The sequence below is a fragment of the Taudactylus pleione genome, unplaced genomic scaffold, assembly GCF_031769625.1.
Source record: "Taudactylus pleione unplaced genomic scaffold, aTauple2 ptg000092l, whole genome shotgun sequence".
NCBI lineage: Eukaryota > Metazoa > Chordata > Amphibia > Anura > Myobatrachidae > Taudactylus > Taudactylus pleione.
In genome coordinates this window covers 2244590-2269195 of record NW_028284494.1, presented here as the reverse complement: position 1 = coordinate 2269195, position 24606 = coordinate 2244590, and positions in this window count along the sequence as shown.

Sequence of the window (24606 nt, the reverse complement as noted above, 5' to 3'; positions counted from 1 at the left end):
AACTAAAATGTACCACCCCCCAGCACCTATGCCTGCCCCAGCTGCCACCGCCCCCTTATGCAGTTCCTTTTATATAATGCCCCCAGTAGTGGTCCGCCTATGTAGTGCTCCCCAGTAATGGTCCCCCTATGCAGTACATCCAGTAGTGAGCCCCCGGTAGTTGCCCCCAGTAGTGAGCCCCCTGTAGTTGCCCCCAGTAGTGAGCCCCCTGTAGTTGCCCCCAGTAGTGAGGCCCCTGTAGTTGCCCCCAGTAGTGAGCACCCTGTAGTTGCCCCCAGTAGTGAGCACCCTGTAGTTACCCCCAGTAGTGAGGCCCCTGTAGTTACCCCCAGTAGTGAGGCCCCTGTAGTTACCCCCAGTAGTGAGGCCCCTGTAGTTGCCCCAGTAGTGAGCCCCTGTAGTTGCCCCCAGTAGTGAGCCCCTGTAGTTGCCCCCAGTAGTGAGCAGCCTGTAGTTGCCCCCAGTAGTGATGGCCCCCACCGCACGCGCACACACGAAAAACAAACAAACACTTACCTTTATCCCTGCTCCAGTGCTGCTGCCGTCCATCCCTGGTGTCTGCTCCTCGGCACTATGGGAGTGACGTCATTACGTCACTCCCATAGTGCACTGCGGGACCCAGAAGACGGAGCTCACTCCTGAGCTCTGTCCCCGGTGTACGCTCCTCGGCACTATGGGAGTGACGTCATCTCCCCCAATTACACTGCGGGACCCGGAAGACGGAGGGAGCTCCGTCCTCCGGCTACCGCCAGGAGGATAGGAGCAGGGCGCCCGCTGCTAACACACTCAGCGGGCGCCCGGCAAATGGAGGGTGCAGGGGTGCGACCGCACCCCTTGCACCCTCCGTAGTTACGCCAATGGAGGTGGAGCCCCGATCAGCGGCGCTCCTTCTCCATGCAGCTCCCGGGGATAATGGAGCCAGGTGCCCCCTTCAGGGCTGACGCCCGGCGGCAAATGACTCCATTGTCTCCGGGAGTTCCGCCACTGTGCGAGAGAGAGGGAGAGTTAGGTGTTTCACAGCAGTATTTGGCATTTAACAGCATTAAGGATTTGCCAAGTTTCTGTGTGTGTTTGGAAATATCAGGCATAGTCCAGTGATAGCAAATGTGAGGCGAAAAACCTCATTCTAAGGGGTCAATACCATTGTCTGCGAAGGATGTGACTTGCCGTTACCACAGCATTAAAACACTGGCACCAGCACCTAAACTCGCAATCCTCGCGGCCGCTCCGAGTTTGAATTCACACAATTTTTTTCGGAGTTCTGCGGAGCTGTGTGCACTTTTGTGCGAGTTCGGGTTGCCGTAAAGTGTGGCTATTGCCACGATGACTCGAATCTGCGAGATCATTGCGGCTAATTGGCTTCAGTACTAAATGGGGCTAGCATTGGACGCTTCTACTAGTGGCGTACCTCCACTGGGTTACACCTGGTGCGGGCTCCCAATGCCGGAAATTAGGGGGCGTGGCTTCCTGGGTAGGGGCAGGGCGTATCTATAATGGGTGCAGAGAGTGTGGTGCACACGGGCCCCTGGGTCCAGGGGGGGGCCTGCAACCATATTATCTAAACTTTACCTCTCTGAGGTCACGCATCGGGTGTCTCAGCGCTGCTCAAAACTCAGGAAAATGGCCACCGCGGCCAATTTTCTGGCGCTATGCGCATGCGCAGTTAGGAAATCGCTGGGAAAATAGCGGCCGCGCCATTTCCCACAGCCAACTGCGCATGCGCAGTAGACTCTGGTCATGCTCTAGTGCCCAGAGTCTACTAATGCTGCGGTGGCCGGCCAGCCGTGTCAGTCGGCTGCCAACCGCCGGGGAGAGAGGAGGAGGCCCTTGGGAAGGGGGCATGGCCACGTGGCCCGATACCCCCATTTTTTGACTCTCCGGGTGGTCCCAGAGGTGCAGACAGCCCCCGGGGACCAGTGTATTTGCAGTGCGGCTCCCTCATTGTGTCAGGAGCCACTTATTGCTAAATCTTTCATCACTGAGGAGGAGTCAACCCGCACCCCCCTTGTGACGCCATTGACTCCTACACAATAGTAATGGCTTTTAATATAGTTATTAGATTGTATATAACATATTATGACTTTATTATTAATATATACAGTATATATATATATTTTTTTTAAAAACCATAACAACCTTCACATAAAAGGATTGATGACAGTTTTCTAAAATTGCGATCATTTACTGCGCATTTATAATTGCTTTCCATCATCCTCTATACATTGGAAGAAATATTTTTTTATTTAAAAAATCCATTCAAATTATCTTAAAAAAACCCATTGTTTTGTGAGTTAAAGTATAAACAAGCATCCGACCTATGATTATTAAGTAATTTATTTACACCAGGTTATTCAATGAAACATTGCTTTTGTCTGCATAAATTATTAACAAAATATATTATCTTCAACAGGCAGAAATTGTCTTATTTTTGGCAGGCTGTAACATGTTTCTTCTGTCCCAAAAGTGCCCCAAAGTGCCCCAGCGTAGATCCAAATCAGAGTAAATTAGAAAACAGTAGGCAGTGTAAAATAAGTAACCTATTGTTCTAAGTCATCATACAAAGACATATATATATAATTGTTGCAGTAGACAATTTTGAGGTGAAATTATTAACAGTGAAACGTTTGTATTGGTTTGTTTTATTAAAGATAATAACAAAAAGTCTTGTAACCCAGAACCAACAGTTCACTACATAATAAACATTATTAAAATGCAAATGAGGATATAGCCTTAAAAAACCAATACAGGTTGAGTCTCCCATATCCAAAATGCTTGGGACCAGGGGTATTTTGGATAACGGAATATTCCGTATTTTGGAATATTTGCATACTATAATGAAAACTGTTGGGAATGAGACCCCAATATACACACAGAATGCATTTATGTGTTATATACACCTTATACACACATAGCCTGCAGGTAATTTTATACAATATTTTCAATAATTTTGTGGCTCAAGCAAAGTTTGTGTACAGAAATGAAATTCATTTATGTTTCATATACACCTTATACACACAGGGCCTGATTCAGACCCGGTCACTTTGACGGAGTCAGGGCGGGGCCTCCTGGCCGCTCGCATAGCTGTGGATGACCACCCACAGCTACAGCGAGCGGCCATGATGATGGTCGCGATGGTAGGGTCTCGTGGCCGCAAGCCCCAGAGACCCCTTGTGGTAGGGTCTCGTGGCCGCAAGCCCCATTGAGCTTTCGGCTCTAACAGAGCCGGAGAGCCGAAAGCTCTCCACTGACTTGTGATGTCAGTGGGGCCGCCCCCAAACGACAGGCATTCTCATGGGAACGCCTCCGTTTGGGCAGCCACCCCCCCGGCCCGCCCACCAAAGGGGGCGAGATGTCACTCAACATCAACAGCTCGCCCCCTTTGTTGCGATACCCAGAGCGACGGAGTGCCCGTCGCTAGCCGGGTCTCGCGCATGCGCACGACAGAGCCGGCTCCGTCGTGCGCATGTGCTGTGGGCCACCATCAACCCGGTTGCGAGCGCTCAGCGCTTGCGACCGGGTCTGAATCAGGCCCACAGCCTGAAGGTAATTTTATACAATATTTTTAATAATTTGTGCCTTAGACAAAGTTTGTGTACATTGAACCATCAAAAATCAAAGGTTTCATTATCTCAGTCATGCCAAAATATTTCCGTATTTCGGAATATTCCATATTTCGGAATATTTGGATATGGGAGACTCAACCTGTATCACTACATCATGTAATGTAATAGATTGGAACATAAGATTATTTAATATTAAAACATACAGTATCTTTGTGACAATATTTTGTTTTAAATTGTATCGGATCAATTAAAAGTTTTACTGCTATACAACAATATAGTATTTAATACACATTATTACAGTTTGCACAATTTGCTGATAAGGCGTATTGTAAATGAGTGAGGCTTTCCTTATCCTGCTGCTTTGGAACAATGGCCCTCATTCAGAGCCGCACGTTAACAACAGTACGCTCGTTGCGTTCCGATGTTGACTAACCGCGCATGCGTCGGGGTTACACCGCGCATGCGCGTACGGCAAATTGCGAGCTTTTTTTCTCTCGTTCCTAAAATAGCGTACAGGAAGTGACATGTCAAATGTGATTGACAGAACAGGGCGTTTTTGGGTGTTGACGGGGGTGGAGATGACAAAACGCAGGCGTGGCGAAGCGTTTTTGGGGCGTACATACATTAGCAGATGCGAACGTCAAATGTGTTCGGACCGTCTCATACGTCACTGAAACATCCGCTTTCCCTTCAAAATGCTCGCACAGCTTAGGGTCAGGATTACTCGACCACATTGGCGATGGCCTTCTCCTCCGTCCCGGGACTCCACGATGGTGCTGCGATTAATCGTGGCTGGTCAGTAAAGTAATTAGTGTTGGATTGAAATCCGGCTTGGTATGTGTTTGGAAAGCAGTTTATTGGGATAGCACAAAAGCGTACGCAGGTGGAAATCAGAGCTGCTAATGTCATGATTACATAATCAATTAGCGTACATTTTTGGGTTTTTTTTTTGGCTACAATTTGGTGGTTATGGCCTATTGTAAAAATAATGTCATCATCTTTTAATTAGCTCCCCTTTTTTTTGGTTTACTGTTGAATTTGCATCGCTATGTGTTTTTTTAAACGTTCCTTAAAGAGGCCTTTTTTTTAACATAAGAGGGTCAGTTTTTGCGTTTAAGGCCAGGATTAAATGTAACCCATTTGGACAATAATGTCACAATACAATGTCTGTTTTTTTTGTACAATTTATTGTTTACACACAAACAAATTGGCATAATATTGTATTGCCTTTTTTTGTGGCCAAGATATTTGATCTAAAAAAAAAAAACACATAACTACTAACATAATCGTAAATACAAAATTTAAAAACATTTCACAAGAAAGGAGAGGGAAGTTTTGACCAGAAAGGAATATGAGCCAAGCACAGAAGGAAAGTGGGAAAAGTCGCCATTGCTGTCACCGTTTTCTCGGCCGTTTGGATGGGTGAGGGTGGGCGCCAGACCGGGTCCGGGATGCCATCGGGCTGGCCTGTCCAGAGGCAGATGTTGTGGCCTCTGGACTAGGCACAGGGCTAGGCACATTTGGAGGATTGCCTGATGTTGTGCCAGAGGTGGAGGATCTGGATGTTCCGGCAGGAAGGGAGGTCGGCTCCACCATGTGCTGGCGAACGAGCTGCTCCAGGGCATCGGCGATGCGGATGTTGGCCCTGGTATTTTCCGCCAGGGCCTGAGCAATGGTCACGTTGGCCGCAGCATTTTGCTCCAGGGCCTCAGCCACCCGTATCAGACTGGCGTCCATCCTCTGCAGAATCTCCGTATGGCAATCCGATTTAAAATTGAGTTCTGTGAGGAGGCCCACTGCCTGCGAGGGGGCACGCCCTGGACTGGCTTCTGCAGGGTCCTCAGCCGGATGTACTGGTTCCTCCCCTGCAGAGTCAGCAGAAATTCTGCGGCCAAGGCTCCCCTCTGGAGCAGACTCATCCGCCTCTGTCTCTGTTAGGAAATTGGAGAAAAGACTCACATTAGAATCTACATATTGGCACAATAGCATTTCTGAGATGGTGACATGACAAGACTTACCTTGGCCAACATGAGGAGCCGCAAAGTCTGGCATGTCCGTATCCATGTTGGACACGCCAAACGCCTCCACAGCCTGCACACACCCCTGTGCCATCTCTTCTAAGTCTGTCAACTCCAATGACACAGGGGTGGGACCCCCACCTGTCCCCCTTGCATGCCTAGCCCTGTCGGCAAGTTTTTGCTTTAGACGATATTTGAAGTCTGCCCATCTGTGGAATGAATTTGGAACCATTATCCTTTTTTTAACAATGGGGTTTGTTTATAGGATGGGAAAGTGTTTACTTACCGCCGTTTGACATCCCGGGCTAGACGGACATAATCACCCACCCTATTGACAGCAACGGCGACCTCCTCCCACATTCTCCACTTCTGGCTTTGGCTCATATTCCTGGCTGCCTGGGGCAGGGTGTCAACGCACTTCTGGATCAAAACCTCCATCTCCTTGCTTGTGAAATGTGGCTGCCTTTTTTTTTTGGCAGCTTTGGCGGGTTGACTGGGGCCAGCAGTCTCTTCCATGTCATCCTCCTCACCTATTTGGGTAAATATGCAGATTTAGCCACTTCACAACTTGCACAATATTATGTTTTAAAATACTCATTGACACAAAATGCATGAAGGCCTTACCGCCGCAATTTTGACCATTGTTTCCCTGGTTTGAAGCCATGTCTCTGCTTCCAGCATGAAATCATCCAGAAATTCTATGTGATTTTGTGACGTATTTATACATGCGTCGTTAGATTGCGGCCGCATCATTGATTGTGCGTCCCTATGATTCATCCTTAATTTGTGCGGGAAAATAAACACTATTTATGGCTTGGTGTGTGTGGATTCGAGGTGGGGTTGTTGGAGTGTTGTCGGTGAAGTGGTTTGGATTTGGTTGGTTGGTTGCGTTTGGAGGATTTTGGAGAGTTGTTTTTTTGTTTGTTTTTGCTACATTTCTTTGGTTTTTACGTTCGCATTTTTTTCATTTTTTCTACATCCTTTCCTGATTTGGTAAGTTTTGTGCATTCAAATTTGTGGCCAATTGTTGTATTCTTCTGTTTTGTGGTTAGTTAATTTGTTTAACACTCATTTCATATTTTTTAGTTTTTTTTGGTTTTCGGACCCAAAGAAGTTTTTTGAGGACATCTTATATATTCGAGTTGGGTAAGTCCATTTTTTGTCTTGCATTTGCGAATGAATTACCGCATTTTGGACTGTTGGTGTAGTGACTTGCATTTGCGAATAATTTACCGCATTTTGGACTGTTGGTGTAGTGAGTTGCATTGGCGAAAAATTTACCGCATTTTGGACTGTTGGTGTAGTGACTTGCATTGGCGAATAATTTACCGCATTTTGGACTGTTGGTGTAGTGACTTGCATTGGCGAAAAATTTACCGCATTTTGGACGGCTTATTCATCATATAATCCAGTTTTGCTTTTCCCTTTACCATTTTTTGGGTCCATTTGAACCCTATTTGACGTACGGTGTGCAATGTAGTTTTCAGCGATGGGCAAATGTGTTTTTCCGTTATTTTCTGTGTTGGCTTGCAACAATTTTTTACCTAAAAAAAAACCCTTTACATTTTTGACGTCTCATTGTTGCCTTTTTTACAGTTTATACATATCATGACAATACCCCGGCATGTAAGCAGCTATGGATGGTATCAGAAAGCTAAGTTTTTTTTTCTTACTTTTGGGGTGGGTCAAAAGCCTTACATTGTAAACTTTGAATTTCAGATAGATCTGGGGCGAATTGTTCTGGCCCTGCTCCCGGAAGACGACCAACCTCAAACTCGTCCCAGGCGTAGGCATCGTAGGCATGCAAGGCCCCAGATATTTCGAACACGTGTCACCCTTTTTGGAATGCCCGATGATGAGGTTTTAAGACGCTACCGTCTACCTCCCAAAATCATCATAGACACTCTCTCATTAATAGAAAGTGATCTTGAGCGGCAAATTGACAGTCCAACAGCAATACCACCACTGACGCAATTTATGGCGGTGTTACATTTCTGTGCCTCAGGATCGTTTCAAACAACGGTCGGAATAGTGGCGGGCATCTCCCAATCCTCCTTTTCCCGGATCCTGAGGGCAGTGATGGAGGCACTTTTCAAGCACCTCCATCATTTTATTCAAATGCCTTTGGATATGGGTGCCCTTAGTGTGGCCAAGGCCAATTTTTACCAAATAGCTGGCTTCCCACACATCATAGGGGTTGTGGATGGTACTCACATACCACTTCAGCCTCCAGCACGGCTGGAGGCCATATTTAGAAACAGGAAACACTATCACTCCCTGAATGTAATGGTGGTATGTGATGCCTCCCTCCAGATCCTGTCCCTGAATGCTAAATTACCCGGAAGTGCTCATGACTCCTTCGTCATCCGGCAATCAGGGATATGGCAGAAATTAACCAACCTACAAGCTGGTGATGCGTGGCTTCTGGGTAAGTGGAGACCTTTAGTACATAACAATGTTAAGCTTGATACACAGTGTTCCTGATGTGGTCTATTTTTGTTCACAGGAGACAGTGGATACCCTTGCATGTCCTGGCTGCTCACTCCTTATTTGGCTCCCACACCAGGGCCACAAAGTGCGTATAATTCCGCACTTACAGCCACCAGGCAAGTGGTGGAGCGCTGTATCGGCCTTTTAAAAGGCCGATTCAGATGCCTCCACCGCTCTGGTGGCGAGCTCATGTATGTGCCGGATATGGTGTCTAAAATTGTGGTCCTGTGTGGGATATTTCACAACATTGCCATAAGGAGTGGTGTCCCAATGCAGCCAGAGGATGCCTTACCTGAGGATGGCCCCCCCGAGGTTGGTCGAAGGTCAGTATGTGGGGGGGCCATACGCGATGATGTTGTGGCCAGATTTTTTAGGTAAGTTTGTTCAAAACTCCAGTGTTTATACCTAATGTGTTTTTTTTTTTGGGCAAACATCTAATTTATTTTTATTTTTCTCACCATCTTCTGTTTGTTCACATAATCTTTGGCACTCCAACGCTCACTACTTCCTGCTACCCTTACCAAACCTGGATCTGGTCCTTTTGGGCATATATTCTGGAACCCATATCGCAACGCCATGTTTGTGGAATCATGTTGGCATGGTCCTTCGTCAACCAGTTCTTGATTTTGTGTTTTTATTTATTTTTTTCTTGGTATGTGTTGTATTTGAATTTATCACTGTGTATTTTTTTGGGGAGTGACCACTTTGTTTGCTCTGTTATGTGGTGAATAAATGTTTGAAGAGTGAAATGGTCTTCCTTTTTTGGGACGTTAACAGCAAGTGTAACCAGGTTAACACAAGTTACATTTGACTAAGGGGTAAACCAGTACTGACGCCAGATGAGCAAAACTGAAATATGATTTCAGCTTTCCAATCCACACCAAAAGGAAGCCTGGCCCAACCTTGGGATTTGTAAGATTGGCCTAAGCAGCTTGCGCACCAAGTAGGAACCTGGAAAATGTAGAAATCTGAAATTGACACTACACCCAAAAAGGGAAATTACATTGTTACTGTTATGTGTTTCTGGTGTCTGTTTGACATACAAAGACAAAACACAATCTAACTTTTACAAAAGGGAAATCCTTGCAGGAACTTATGTCAGGCTAAACTATTTTGGTTTTGGTTTTTAAAAATGATCCACAACGTATATTTGTCTTTAAAATTTTATTGGGAAAATACAACAAAAAAAAAAAATCTAATGCCGAAGGAGGCCAGACAGTCGGTCGAGGGCCACCAGAAGGCCGATTACATGGTGGCGCATCTGCCCCACAACATCCGCCACCTCTTGGCGACGCCTCTGTTCCTCTGTGGGTGAGAAAAGTGTGTGGGTTAATACAACAATAGGGACTCCACAGAAAAACATTAATTAAAAAACAAATCACTCCTAAACCCAAAAACATAAATAAAAAGTGTGGGCTGGCAAAAATACAAGGCCTAGGTACAAATTCCCACAGGTATGATATGTGTATGCTTAAATCACCAGGAAGAGGTAAAGGCAAACCTTCACAATCAACAAAAGTCAAGCCACAAAAACACGAAGAAAGGCACGACACATGATTACATACAAACAGTTTGTGGTTTAAAAAAAAATAATAAAAAACATACCGGGTAAAAAATCGGGAGCTCCGGCAAAACCTCCATGATCCTCCTCGGAGGATCCGTCATTCCCCAAAGAATGGGGCGGAGTTATGCTGGACTCCGGGGAGGGGGTAATTGGAAGAGGGGTGGGTGGAGGAGAGGGGGAAGTGGGACGGAGGGGAAGGAGTCCCGACATTTCCGGGAGAGGGTCTGGGAAGGATGGGGAGGAGTGGGGAATAGGGGAAAGATTTGGGGTGGAGTGTTGGCTGGGGGTTGGGGAGAGTGGGCGGGAACGCCGACGTTGACGGCGGAGTCTTGGCTGTCCCCCTAAAATATGTCAAATAAATTGCGTTTAGTTTATGGACAAATCCGGCCAAACAAACAACCAAAAAAAAAAAAATAAAAAAAAAAATAGCAGTAGAATTAAAAATTCATAAAAAGAGGGAAAACATGCAGACGCAGATATGAGTACAAAAAAAAAATAGAACAGACAGGAAAACATGCAGACGCAGATATGAGTACAAATAATAAATAGAACAGACAGGAAAACATGCAGACGCAGATATGAGTACAAATAATAAATTGAACAGACAGGAAAACATGCAGACGCAGATATGAGTACAAATAATAAATTGAACAGACAGGAAAACATGCAGACGCAGATATGAGTACAAATAATAAATTGAACAGACAGGAAAACATGCAGACGCAGATATGAGTACAAATAATAAATTGAACAGACAGGAAAACATGCAGACGCAGATATGAGTACAAATAATAAATTGAACAGACAGGAAAACATGCAGACGCAGATATGAGTACAAAAAAAAAATAGAACAGACAGGAAAACATGCAGACGCAGATATGAGTACAAATAATAAATTGAACAGACAGGAAAACATGCAGACGCAGATATGAGTACAAATAATAAATTGAACAGACAGGAAAACATGCAGACGCAGATATGAGTACAAATAATAAATTGAACAGACAGGAAAACATGCACACGCAGTTTGCCCCACAAACACAAACATTAAAACCACAATACATAACACTTACTTGCCAGGATCTGCATGCGAAAGCATGCCAGCAAGCGGGGCGTTCGCCGTTGCAGGTCGGACCACCTGCGCTCCAGCTGGCCGATGTTGCGGCGTGATCCAAAGGACCGCAGGCGGGACCGTACCTCCGCATACGCGGAGCGCTTCTGCCGGTTGGTCATGGGTTCTGGCTGGCTGGTGATCCGGCGATCCATGACCTCCGTAAGCACCAGCAGCTCACGCCTGGTGAATGCGGAGGCTCTCATGATGGCAATGGTGTTTTTCTTAAAAATCATTTTTGATAAAGTGTGTAAAAATTTTCTGATTGGCTAATGTATTTTGGAAATTAACAGGAGCAATTTTATTGGTTAGTGTATGAGTCATGTGTTCGACAGGGCCAGAAATCTCTGGAGAGTTAGGATAGGCTTGATGCAGTGACATGCGTAAGCAAATTTAAATAAAGAAATGAACCCAGGGAAATATGCGGGGATACACAGCAATAGTACAATTGTTTAATTGTGGTTCACATGTTTTTTAAACAATACAAGCGAATGTTTCATCCGTACGTATTCTGCGGGTAAACACAAACACAGACAAGAGTAAAGTTTCTTTCATTGTGTTGAAAAAAAAAAAACAATTAAGCTAATTGATACATTGATTGGCATGATACGATTGATGGAGGTAGGCAGAATAAAGGAGCAGGTAATCGACATCTGACAAGGCCACTTCCTGTTTATACTTGTGCGTGCGTTCCTTTCAAGCCATTTCGGGGATGTACGCTCGCTATTTCGTACGCTCGTTAGTTAGAGGAGGGGTCGTCAGAGTTTTGGGAGGAATTTTAGATGCGAACGAAAATACGAGCGAGCCATTGAATTTAAATATTTTTGTACGTACGCCTAACGTACGTGCGCCCGCTTGCGAGTGGGTCTGAATGAGGGCCAATGTTCTCTCTGCACTTTAGATAATTTGGTTTGTACATGTGACCGGCTTGTTTACCTGTTATGGTATTAGCTTTGTGCTAAGCTGTACCTGTGTGATGAATTGCATTCATTAGCCAGAGCAATAGTTCTTCAGTTACATATAGACAAGGTGTGTTTATTGTAAATTGCCTACATAATGTCATTGAAGAAGACACGTAAAGGTCACCTGTCGTTCCAATGGGGAAGGTGTTTTTTTTTTTCGTTTTGTTTTTTTTATACTAAGATAGTGATTTGATTAACTCCAAGTACCTACAATTATTTGTCTGCAGCCATTAAATCTGACAAGTGCAGAACATTTGCTCAGTGATTGATACTTGTGTATTAAAAAATACAGACTTTGATAAATGCCTTTTATAACCTAAGCACTTTGCTTAGCCAGCAAATATACTGCCGAGTTATTTTAATGATTAGCTCACACAGATGGTGCCATAAGTGACTAGATTTTCCAAATGGCAGTGATATTACACTTGGAAAACGGCCTTTTTGTATTTAGCAATACAGTATAATTACTAAATAGCAAGAATGGATGTATCTTATCAAAGTCTTGCTGCTTATTACATAATACAGATTAGTTGATGTTTCCTCATCACCGATATTTAAGAGTAAGTGGTATTTATTAAAGCTTGGAGATACAGTTGTGAGAGATAAAAGTACTAACCTATCAGCTTCTAACTTACATTTTCCCAGCTTTGATAAATATCTATCAGTTTTAAATCATGCGAGTCATAAAGCATTAAAGTGGATTCCTCACCTACAGGCAGAGCAGGAAGCAGTTCTGAATGCTGGATACGGATTCAGCATATCTGTCCCAAAGTTCCAGTTCAAGATTTTCTCTGTCCGTCCCTGATCCACTTATTCCTGGAATTTTTAAATTATACCCCTTTTACACCAGAGCTAAAACCCGGGTTATTGAAGGGTTAACCCGGGTTGCTCCTAGGTGTAAAAGGGGACAGGGTTGGATTCCCAGGTCGAGTGACCAGGCAAACCAACCCAGGTAACGTGCAGGGTTTGACACAGGAGCAACCCGTGAAACTCTGCAGTGTAAACGGGAACCCCGGGTCATGCGACCCAGGTCTCGTTTACAGCATGGGGACTTCCGGGTTTGTCTGCGCTTGGAGATGATGTCGTCTGATTGGAAAAAACAGAAGGAAGAATACATCTGCAACACATTATATACATCTAAAAGAACCCCATAATTTAATGTGTACAATTTATATTTAAATTGGGGGTGCTGCCATCTAACAAATAATACAGTTACTAAGATACTTGGAGAAGAAGAAAAAGGATTTGTTCTAATGTATGGCGCACATAAAGTTTGTTTATCTATTATTAAAAGAGTAAATGCTTTATTGGATATGCATTAAAAAATTGGTGCAGATAGCACCAGGTTCAGCAAAATAATAATAACATATAAGAGTGAATTAAATGTGAAAAAATGTGACAAAAATAAATGTGAAAATATTTTTGTATTATTTGGTTTTAATTAAAATTAATAAACGATTCCCGCCGTGTGTGTCAATTTATTGATCTATAATATCTACAAATCTAGTATGAAAAGAAAAAAGGAGAGGGGGGAAGGGAAAAGAGAGGGAAGGGGCTTCAAAACCTGCAATATATATGTGTTTCAAGAGATAACTTGACGTATCAGTATGATAATAAACTTGAGTGAAGGGGGTACCCATCTACCCAGTAATATCACACATATTGGTACTCTTGCCAGTATAATATCTCCTGAATATTCTGATTGATGTAATTTGCCTTAATTGGTCTTTAATCACCCCTTAATATTGCCCTGATATGTTTCAACTTTTATTATTATATTATTGATTGATCAGATCAATAAATCATACCAGAGGATATTAATACCTTCCTATTAGTTCAATGTGCCATTATTATATAAAAGTGATGATTCATTATACATCATTTGTCAGCAGAATGTTGATCTTATGATACCTTGTTCACAAATACTTTAGGGGGACAATGTTTAGTATTAGGGGCGCAGTATTAAGACAGTGCGCAAACATCTGTATTGCTAATCGCTATTGTTTTTATCCAATCCCCTGTGCTTAAATGAACAAGATAAATAATATCTGGTGGTTGCAGATAATGAAATATCTGCAACCAATATCTTCAATTAGAGAAACCTGCCCTTTTGACAGGGTGTAGGGGTATGAGAGAACTCAATGATTTTATAAATCCTCAAACAGTAACAATGTTGCTCAATGTACACGTGTAACTTCACAAATTGTATCTAATATTATATCAACTCCAATACGGAGATTTTTCATTATCTGCAACCACCAGATATTATTTATCTTGTTCATTTAAGCACAGGGGATTGGATAAAAACAATAGCGATTAGCAATACAGATGTTTGCACACTGTCTTAATACTGCGCCCCTAATACTAAACATTGTCCCCCTAAAGTATTTGTGAACAAGGTATCATAAGATCAACATTCTGCTGACAAATGATGTATAATGAATCATCACTTTTATATAATAATGGCACATTGAACTAATAGGAAGGTATTAATATCCTCTGGTATGATTTATTGATCTGATCAATCAATAATATAATAATAAAAGTTGAAACATATCAGGGCAATATTAAGGGGTGATTAAAGACCAATTAAGGCAAATTACATCAATCAGAATATTCAGGAGATATTATACTGGCAAGAGTACCAATATGTGTGATATTACTGGGTAGATGGGTACCCCCTTCACTCATACTGATACGTCAAGTTATCTCTTGAAACACATATATATTGCAGGTTTTGAAGCCCCTTCCCTCTCTTTTCCCTTCCCCCCTCTCCTTTTTTCTTTTCATACCAGATTAGTAGATATTATAGATCAATAAATTGACACACACGGCGGGAATCGTTTATTAATTTTAATTAAAACCAAATAATACAAAAATATTTTCACATTTATTTTTGTCACATTTTTTCACATCTAATTCACTCTTATATGTTATTATTATTTCGCTGAACCTGGTGCTATCTGCACCAATTTTTTAATGCATATCCAATAAAGCATTTACTCTTTTAATAATAGATAAACAAACTTTATGTGCGCCATACATTAGAACAAATCCTTTTTCTTCTTCTCCAAGTATCTTAGTAGATGATGTCATCTCCAAACTCTGGAAGAAGTGTTCTAGTGCACCCGTGTGCAGTGTGAACGGCGCCGATATGGGAATAATCCGGATCGGCGCCGCAGTAGAAAAGGTCTGTCCTTGGTCTGACCCGTTTTGGAACCGTGTTCCAAATCTTGGGTCAGACCCAGGATTTAGGTGTAAAAGCAGTATTATTTTACTTCTCTCCTCTGCCATGTGGGATTGAAGGGACAGATACAGTAGCTGTGGTCAGAACTCAGGACTAAATTGGGTATGCCACAAAGGACACCTACGACATTTTATTTGCCCACTGCTGGGCCGTTGCTGTAATCTTGCTCAGAAACCGAGCCAATGCCTGGTGGTGAGTACTGTGTCACAAATCGTGGTCTTAGCCACCCATACAGGGTTAAACATTCATTCATCGCTGTGTCTAAAACCTCCAACAGACTATCCCAGTGATTACCGCTCACTTGGTCAGCCTGACCAATTACCTGTTACCACTCCTTATATATTTCCAGGCCTAGGAAAGACTCATTGCCTGAACCAGTGGTGTAACTACCGCCCCCGCAGACCCTGCGGTAACCCCGCGGTGGCGAGGGGGCTGCAGATTCCATGCAGACTAGTCATCCGCATGAAATCTGCTGAAAACATCCCTCCAAAAATGGCCGCCGCCTAGGAGGAGACATATGCTAGAGGTTCTACAGGACCTCTAGCATCTGTTAGTCACCCAGGCACTACTAGTATAACAAACACACAGCTGCCGGCAGGGGGGAGCAAACTATATAGTTACGCCACTGGCTTGAACAACTGTGTTCCTTCCTGAGGATCGTTCCAGGGTCAGTGTCTCCTGTGTTCACGCTTGGACTGGGCTGCCGGGGTTTCAGGTAATTCCCTGGTGGCCCAAACTGCATTGTGGACACTAATCTTTCTGTGAGGGGGTGGGGCTTAGTAGGCCTTGACGGGGGGGGCGCATGCTGCCATCATAGGCAGGGCCGGGGGGGCAAGGCAAGGACAACCCTGAGACTGCACTCTGCTGCTTGTAATGTATGTGTCATCTGTGTGTGATTTGCATATGAGCTTCTCTTTGTGAATGCTGGTGAAAAATGGTGTGGGGGTGTGTGTATGTGTGTCAGGGCCGGATTTGCCGCTAGGCAACCTAAGCGGCCACCTAGGGCCCGGCGGGTCCCAAGGGGCCCGTGACCAGGCCGGGCAGGCCCCCCAAAAACTGTCCCTGGGGAGAACCTGCAGCGCTGTTTATGACATGCTGCTACTAGCACCAGCCGGGAGACAGGACACACATACCGGCAGTGTAGTAGCAGCACGTCGGAGGCCCGGCTGCTACTATGCTGGGGGAGGAGGAGGCAGAGTTCAGGACGGGGCTGGCCTGCCCTAAGCAGGAAGGGGCAGGCTCGGGGATACTGCTGAATGGAGTACCAGCCACAGTGAGGAGGATGCCGCTGTGCCCGCCCTCCCGCCTGCCGACAAACAGTGACAGTGATTCACTGTCTCACTCCCCCGCTGTGCTGCTGTTAAGGCTGAAGAGGCAAGCCATGTAGACGCGGTGCATATGGACGTCATAGGCAGTTACATTTGCTGGAGCTGGTGGGGAGGTGAGAAAGGCGCGGAACTGTGAGGGGACGGGGGTCTATGCTGGGCTGGGAGGGGGTCTGTGAGGGGAGGGAGGTCTGTACCGTTAGGAGAGAGGGTCTATGGCTGCTGAGAGGGGTCTGTGAGGCGGGGTCTGTACTGTGAGGGGAGAGGAGTGTGTGAGGGGAGGGTGGGTCTGTGCTGTGAGGGGGGACCTGTGGTGTGAGGGGAGAGGGTCTATGGCTGCTGAGAGGGGTCTGTGAGGCGGGGTCTGTACTGTGAGGGGAGGGAGGTCTGTAACGTTAGGAGAGAGGGTCTATGGCTGCTGAGAGGGGTTTGTGAGGGGAGGGGGTGTCTGTACTGTGAGGGGAGAGGAGTGTGTGAGGGGAGGGTGGGTCTGTGCTGTGAGGGGGGACCTGTGGTGTGAGGGGAGAGGGTCTATGGCTGCTGAGAGGGGTCTGTGAGAGGAGGGGGGTGGGAATGATGGGCGCTATGTAAGAGGGCATGTGGAGCTGTTAGGTGGGCAGTGAAGGGGCCAGGGTGTCAGTGTGACTATAACAACCAGAAGCTGCATACACACATTTATTTATGAAAGGAATAATATATATATATATATATATATATAGATACAGCTATACCCGGCACTCCTGTGATGAAAACGAATGCTCCGGTGCCATCCTGGGGTGAAGAACCCATGCATATGATACCAAACTAGGCGGCACTCAGGAGTCTGTGATGCAGTGCATGATAAAAGTCCTTTATTCAGCCGACGTTTCGGGAGCTACCCCGTCATCAGGGACAAGATACAAACAACACTTACAAACATGTATATATACCATCATCAATCACCATGTGAACCAACTCACCTGCAGAACGCCAGCAGAAGCCGTCCTCCGGAGCGCGCTAAAACTTGCGTCGCATCCGTATGACATCATCATACAGCGACCGCAATGTGAGCGGTCACATGCTAATAATGTTTGGTTGCCTAGCAACCTTCCATACAAAGCGAATAATGATATAGTTCTTATTAAAAAACCTTTTAAAACAAAGATAATATTAAAAAAATAGACGAACAAACACTTATCCTGTAATGTAAACCAATCATTGTACATTATATTATAATCACATCACGTCACATGTGTATACATCATAATGTGGTCACACTGCGATTCAATTAGAAAATAGATGATCATCTATGCAGCCAAAAAATTGCTTATTAATCTAGTTAAGTCGCTTCCCATACAAATATGTATCATGATGGAATCACTTCATAATTAACATCCACATAACTACTGTAGAATATTCAAGAACTGTATTCAAAATAATTTTTTCAAGAGACAAGACAAAAGTCATAATGCACAAGACAACCAAAGAATATATCAATACAAACTAAACTAAAATTGCAATACATAGAAAGGAGCAAGATCTTACAAAAGCACAACCACTAAACAATCAGACACACCAAAGTGCCCAAAGTCAATCAATATCTGAAGAGGAGTAGATGGTAATTTCTACACAAGCCAAACTCTATAAGAAACACTGTAATCCCAGTGTTTCATTTAAACCTTTTGGGGATATCGGATTCAGAGTATGTATCCATTTACTCTCCGTTTGTAAAAAGATTTTTGCCCTATTTCCCCCACGTCTCAATGGCGGGACATGATCGATCAATATCGCTTTTATTGTAGCTACCCATGTTTGGCTGCTACCCAATGTCTGGCAACAGGTTGGTCCGAATGACCAGTTTCAATGGCCTGTCTGATAGCACTATATTATCCAATTGTGACCTGGTGCCCTCCACATAAACCCTTAGAATAAGGGAATAAGTAACATAGGCCCTCATTCAGACCCACTCGCGAGCGGCTGTCCGCTCGCAAGTGGGTCGATGGTGTGCACTGTGCATGCGCACGACGGAGGGAGCTCCGTCGTGCGCATGCGCGAGACGCGACGAGCGAAGGACTTTCCTTCGCTCGTTGTGTCTGATCAAAGGAGGCGTGCTGTCGATGTTGATTGACAGCACGCCCCCTTTGGTGGGCGTGCCGGGGGCGTGCCTGCCAGACGGAGGCGTTCCCAAGGGAACGCCTACCTTCAGAAGCCGGCCCCACTGACATCACTAGTGATGTCAGTGGGAGTGATTTTGGCTCTGATAGAGCCAAAAGCACTCCTGGCCTTGCGGTTGAGAAACTCAACCGCAGGTTTCTGCTCGCACTGGCGATGGTCGCGATGGTCAAGATCATCGCGACCATCAACCTGCACGCTCTTATAGGCTGTGGGTGGTGACCCACAGCTATACGAGCGTCCAGGAGGACACTCCATATTTATGGAGGTGGGCCCTGATTCAGAGCGAGCGCTCTGGTCAGAGCGTCCGGCTCTGAAGCAGGACCATAGTCTCTCCTGGGGCGGCACTTGGGTCGACTTAACAAATAATTCACATAGTCATCTTGTTAAATATCAACGGTTTAGAACCCGTTTACTTAGTTCTTTCATCTGAATCCTATAGATATTCAACAAAGTGACTATGTGAATTATTTGTTAAGTCGACTTGAGTGCGCCCCAAGAGAGACTATATATATTTGGCCATCCAACAAAGGATTTGTTGGAAGGCCATGCCCATTTAGTTAACACCACCAACAAAATAGCTGGTCACGCCCCTTCAGAGGGCCCCTACCACTGCAATCCCCTGGTGGGCCCTTCATGCCCCATGTTTCCAGAGATTTCTCCTATGGATACTTTCCTTGCTGAAACTCAACAATTTCCCACTTGTACCATCACTGTTTGTCTCAGCGCTGCGGCTTCCATGCCGCATACAGATAACCACGGCGACTGTTTACTATCGCCGCTGTATACGCCGTACACAGACCACTTGTCTGTATTCCATGTAACGCTGTGTATCATCTCTCAGTGCCGCGGCTTACATGCCGCACACAAACTGATCATCCTTGTCTGCATTCCATCTACCGCTGTGTACCATCTCTCAGTGTTATGGCTCCCACGCTGCACACAGATCACTTCCACCTTCAGCTCCTGTTCTGCCAGTGTACCCATGGTGCATACCATTTGCTGGTGCCACACATCTTATCACCTGCGTGGATCCCACTCTGCTTTGTGCGGGCATCATCTGGACTGTGTTGCAAGTATCACTATACTCAGTGGCTATAGTGGATTACTGCATAAACCCTTAGAATAAAGGAATAGGTAACAGTCTGTTGATATCCTGTACTGTGTGTTTTTGTACTGGGCTGACAGTCAGCGTTGGGGTTCCAGGTCTGGAGGGCATGTTCGGGTCACAGTCTTTTAGCATCGAGGTGTTCAGTACTGTGTGTGCCTGAAGTGTCTCTCTATCCTGAGTTCTCCTTCCGGATTGTGGTCCAGGTCTTGCGTCAGAGCTGTATCAGGGATATAGCGTCATTAGTTCTTCCCTGGTTACATAAGACTCCGATTCCTAGCTTGGTTCCCAGGTCCAGACTGTCAGTACTATACTGTTTGAGTTCAGGTTCTTCTTGTCACTAGAGTAGTTCTCTGGTCTGATTGGTTCTTGGACCATTAGGTGAGAGGTGGCCCGGTGGCTTGGGTTCCTGTCCCAATCCTAATATCCTTGCATTACTCGGTCTGTGATTCCTAGTGTCGCTAGTCTCCCAGTACCTGTATTACCTATGAGTTGTGGTATCTTGAAACTTCCCCATTTCCTGCACTCCTCAGTTAATACCCTGGGCCTCATGCCAGATCTACAGAATACCAGAACCATGACATACTGTAGCTGCAGGTTACTTTTACATGGCATTATTAACTTCCAATGGACATTACTTTTGCTAATGGACATCTTACTGAGTTTTATTGCCCATACTGGGCCTCTGATTTGATATTACCTAAACTAAATAGCCTCTTATTGTGCATTGATGCTGCCAACGGGCAACTTTCCGGGCATTGCTGCTAGTAATTGACATCTAACTAATTATTACAGCTACTAATGAGCATTACAACTGCTGGGCATCTACAGTAATTGGGCATTTCTACTATTGCTGTGCATTACTGGCCATTAACATCCTGACAGGTTGCGGCTTGGAATCGGCCGTTACTCACTTCAGTCCCTGGCTCCCCTGACCTCTCAAGCGGTCAGACGCAGGTGCGGTGGCAAGTGATGCGCTGAGGATAATACCTGGGGTCTGCTAGGACATCCTTGTGCTCGCTTTGATTTGGTTCCTGCGGTTACCATGATGGGCACAGCCATAACAGTCTACATCACCTGATTGTCCTTTACCCAACGGTAGCATTGGTTGCTGTCAGCTGACAGTATCCTCCAATGGACTGCTACCTTAGGGTATTTAGCTGGGCTCCAGACAACAGGAAGTTGCCTGTACACTGTTGTTACTTCCAGTGTATACATGATGTTGCAGCGTTCCAGATTCCAAGCTCCTTTCTTCCAGTGATACTCTCCTAGTGTTACCCACGGGGTGTGTGTTTGTACTCAATATGTCATCCGAGTACTATCTCTGAAGTGTCATCATCCTGTGCCAGTTCTGGATCTGGGAGCCACAGCGTGTGTACTTAATACATTATCCAAATACAATCTCCTAGTGCCATTCTCCTGTGTCAGCCCCACGTCTGGATCAACATGCTGTGTACCCAGTACATCACCCAAATGCGAAACTTCCAGTATCATTCTCCTGTGCTTTCCCTGTGATAGTGTTCTTCCATTTCCCACTTGTGCCGGATACCTGACCAAATGGCTGCTACTTGCTTGCTGGGTACAGCTTAAGCCCAAATCCCGCATGGAGCGGTCACTGCGGAACACCTCCCAGTAAGTTAGACTCCGCACCTGTAGTCAGGTCTAGCCAACATCCGTACTTGTGGATGAGGAAGGGATATATCCAGGCCCCTCATCTCAGATTCCTTTCTCAACCTGGGTCCACGTCTTCTAATCCCTCTACAGGGGACCACCATAGCCTGAACGTGACACATATACAGTATCGCTGGCCTATTTAGCCTAGATGGGCATTATGCCTGAAATGTATTTATGGGGTATTATCACTGGCATATAACCTTGCTAGGCATTAGAACTGCATTTTAGGTCTTGATTGAGCATTAGCAATTGATTTAGGTCTTTTTGGGCACTGCCACTGGCACATTAGGCCGTGCTGGGTGGTAATTAATTATCAATTGGAAATCACATTGCCGGGCTTTTGACCTGGCAGATTTGATGTTACTGGCCATTATCCATAGCAATCTTTTTCTAAAAAACATTACCTGATTTGTACACAACATAATAATGTATTCAAATGTGTTTTCATTCCATAATTAGTTTGTGTATAAACAGTTTAATGGTCACCTCCTCACTGAGTACTAACATACATGCCTAACACTTGTTTCCTTTAGGCATACATACACACACACAATGTAATAAGTGCTGTTATTATCACCATATTATCATCATTAGACACATCTGACCTTGCATGCAGACACAAGTATGTTTTTCTATTGTGTGTGCCTTGTCCATCGCACTCCAGAGACGCATATGCAATCAGCTGTAATTGAGCCCCATTGTGAGCACTGTGTTTTTCAGTATAGAAGTACTAATTCCGTACTGGGGCTGCTGCTGACACTCGGTGATGTCACAATGATGTTACTCATACTTTCTCCGTAAGAGGCTTCTTACTTATAGACCCATTTTGCGTGACAATAATACATTTTGTGGTCAATTTAATTAGTAACAAGTTTGCAAAAGTGAGGATTTTTCTTAAAACTCAAATACATTGCGCAATTCAATTAGAAATGGCAATTTGCGCTATTCGCGGCGAGGGTGTGAGACTTATCTACAAAATGCAATTTCAATGATTTTATACAAGTGTTAAATGTTAGAATAAACACTTTTACCTCTCATCTGCAAGTTCATAATCCCATCTCCCATCAACACCTCCACATACAGTCAGGTGCATAAATATTGGGACATTGACATAATTTTCATATTTTGGCCTCTATTCACCACCACAATGGCTTTGAAATGAAACAAACAAGATGTGCTTTAACTGCAGACTTTCAGATTTAATTTGAGGGTAATTACATCCAAATCAGGTGAACGGTGTAGGAATTACAACGGTTTCTATATGTGCCTCCCACTTTTTAAGGGGCCAAAAGTATTGGGACAAACTAAACAATCCTAAATCTAGCTTTCACTTTTTAATACTTTGTTGCAAATCCTTTGCAGACAATTACAGCCTGAAGTCTGGAACGCATAGACATCACCAGACGCTGGGTTTCATCCCTGGTGCTGCTCTGTTTTGTCTTCATCAAGTGAAATGCATGCTCAATCGGATTCAGGTCAGGGGATTGACTTGGCCATTGCATAACATTCCACTTTTTAGCCTTAAAAAACTCTTTGGTTGCTTTTGCAGTATGCTTCGGGTCATTGTCCATCTGCACTGTGAAGCGCCGTCCAATGAATTCTGAAGCATTTGACTGAATATGAGCATATAATATTGCCCGAAACACTTCAGAATTCATTCTGCTGCTTTTGTCAGCAGTCACATCATCAATAAATACAAGGGAACCAGTTTCATTGGCAGCCATACATGCCCACGCCAAGACACTACCACCACCATGCTTCACTGATGAGGTGGTATGTCTTGGATCATGAGCAGTTCCTTTCCTTCTCCATACTCTTCTCTTCCCATCACTCTGGTACAAGTTGATCTTTGTCTCATCTGTCCCTAGGATGTTGTTCCAATACTGTAATGGCTTTTTTAGATGTTGTTTGGCAAACTCTAATCTGGTCTTCCTGTTTTTGTGGCTCACCAATGGTTTACATCTTGTGGTGAACCCTCTATATTCACTCTTGTGAAGTCTTCTCTTGATTGTTGACTTTGACACATATACACCTACCTCCTGGAGAGTGTTCTTGATTTGGCCAACTATTGTGAAGGGGTTTTTCTTCACCAGGGAAATAATTCTTCTGTCATCCACCACAGTTGTTTTCCGTGGTCTTCCGGGTCTTTTGGTGTTGCTGAGCTCTCCGGTGCGTTCTTTCTTTTTAAGAATGTTCCAAACAGTTGATTTGGCCACACCTAATGTTTTTGCTATCTCTCTGATGGGTTTGTTTTCATTTTTCAGCCTAATGATGGCTTGCTTCACTGATAGTGACAGCTTTTTGGATCTCATATTGACAGTCGACAGCAACTGATTCCAAATGCAAATGTCACACCTAGAATAACTCCAGACCTTTTACTTGCTTAATTAATAATGAAATAACGAGGGAATAGCCCACACCTGTCCATGAAATAGCTTTTGAGTTGATAGTCCCATTACTTTTGGCCCCTTAAAAAGTGGAAGTCTGCAGTTAAAGCACATCTTGTTTGTTTCATTTCAAAGCCATTGTGGTGGTGAATAGAGGCCAAAATATGAAAATGATGTCAATGTCCCAATATTTATGCACCTGACTGTATCTGTCGCACATCATTTACACCTCCACATACCTGTACCGCATCATTTACACCTCCACATACTTATATCACACATCATTTACACATCCACTTACCTGTCCCACGTCATGTACACCTCCACATATCTGTTGCACATCATTTACACCTCCACATACCTGTTCCACATCACTTACATCTCCACATACCTGTCTCACATAATTTACACCTCGACATATCTGTCCCACATCACTTACACCTCCACATACCTGTCCCACATAATTTACACCTCCACGTACCTGTCCCACATCATTTACACCTCCACATACCTGTCCCACATCATTTACACCTCCACGTACCTGTCCCACATCATTTACACCTCCACATACCTGTCCCACATCACTTGCACCTCCACATACCTGTCCCACATCATTTACACCTCCACGTACCTGTCCCACATCATTTACACCTCCACATGCCTGTCCCACATCATTTAAACCTCCACGTACCTGTCCCACATTATTCACATCTCCACATACATGTCCTACATCATTTACACCTCCACATACTTATATCACATATCATTTACACATCCACTTACCTGTCCCACGTCATTTACACCTCCACATATCTGTTGCACATCACTAACACCTCCACATACCTGTCCCACATCATTTACACCTCCACATACCTGTCCCACATCATTTAACCCATTATTTAGTTGTTGTTTTTTGAGAAATTCACCTGAAAACTGACGTCTTTATTTGTCAAATTTTTTAAAGCCCTCCAAGTGCATGATTTACATTTTTACCTTAAAAAATGTC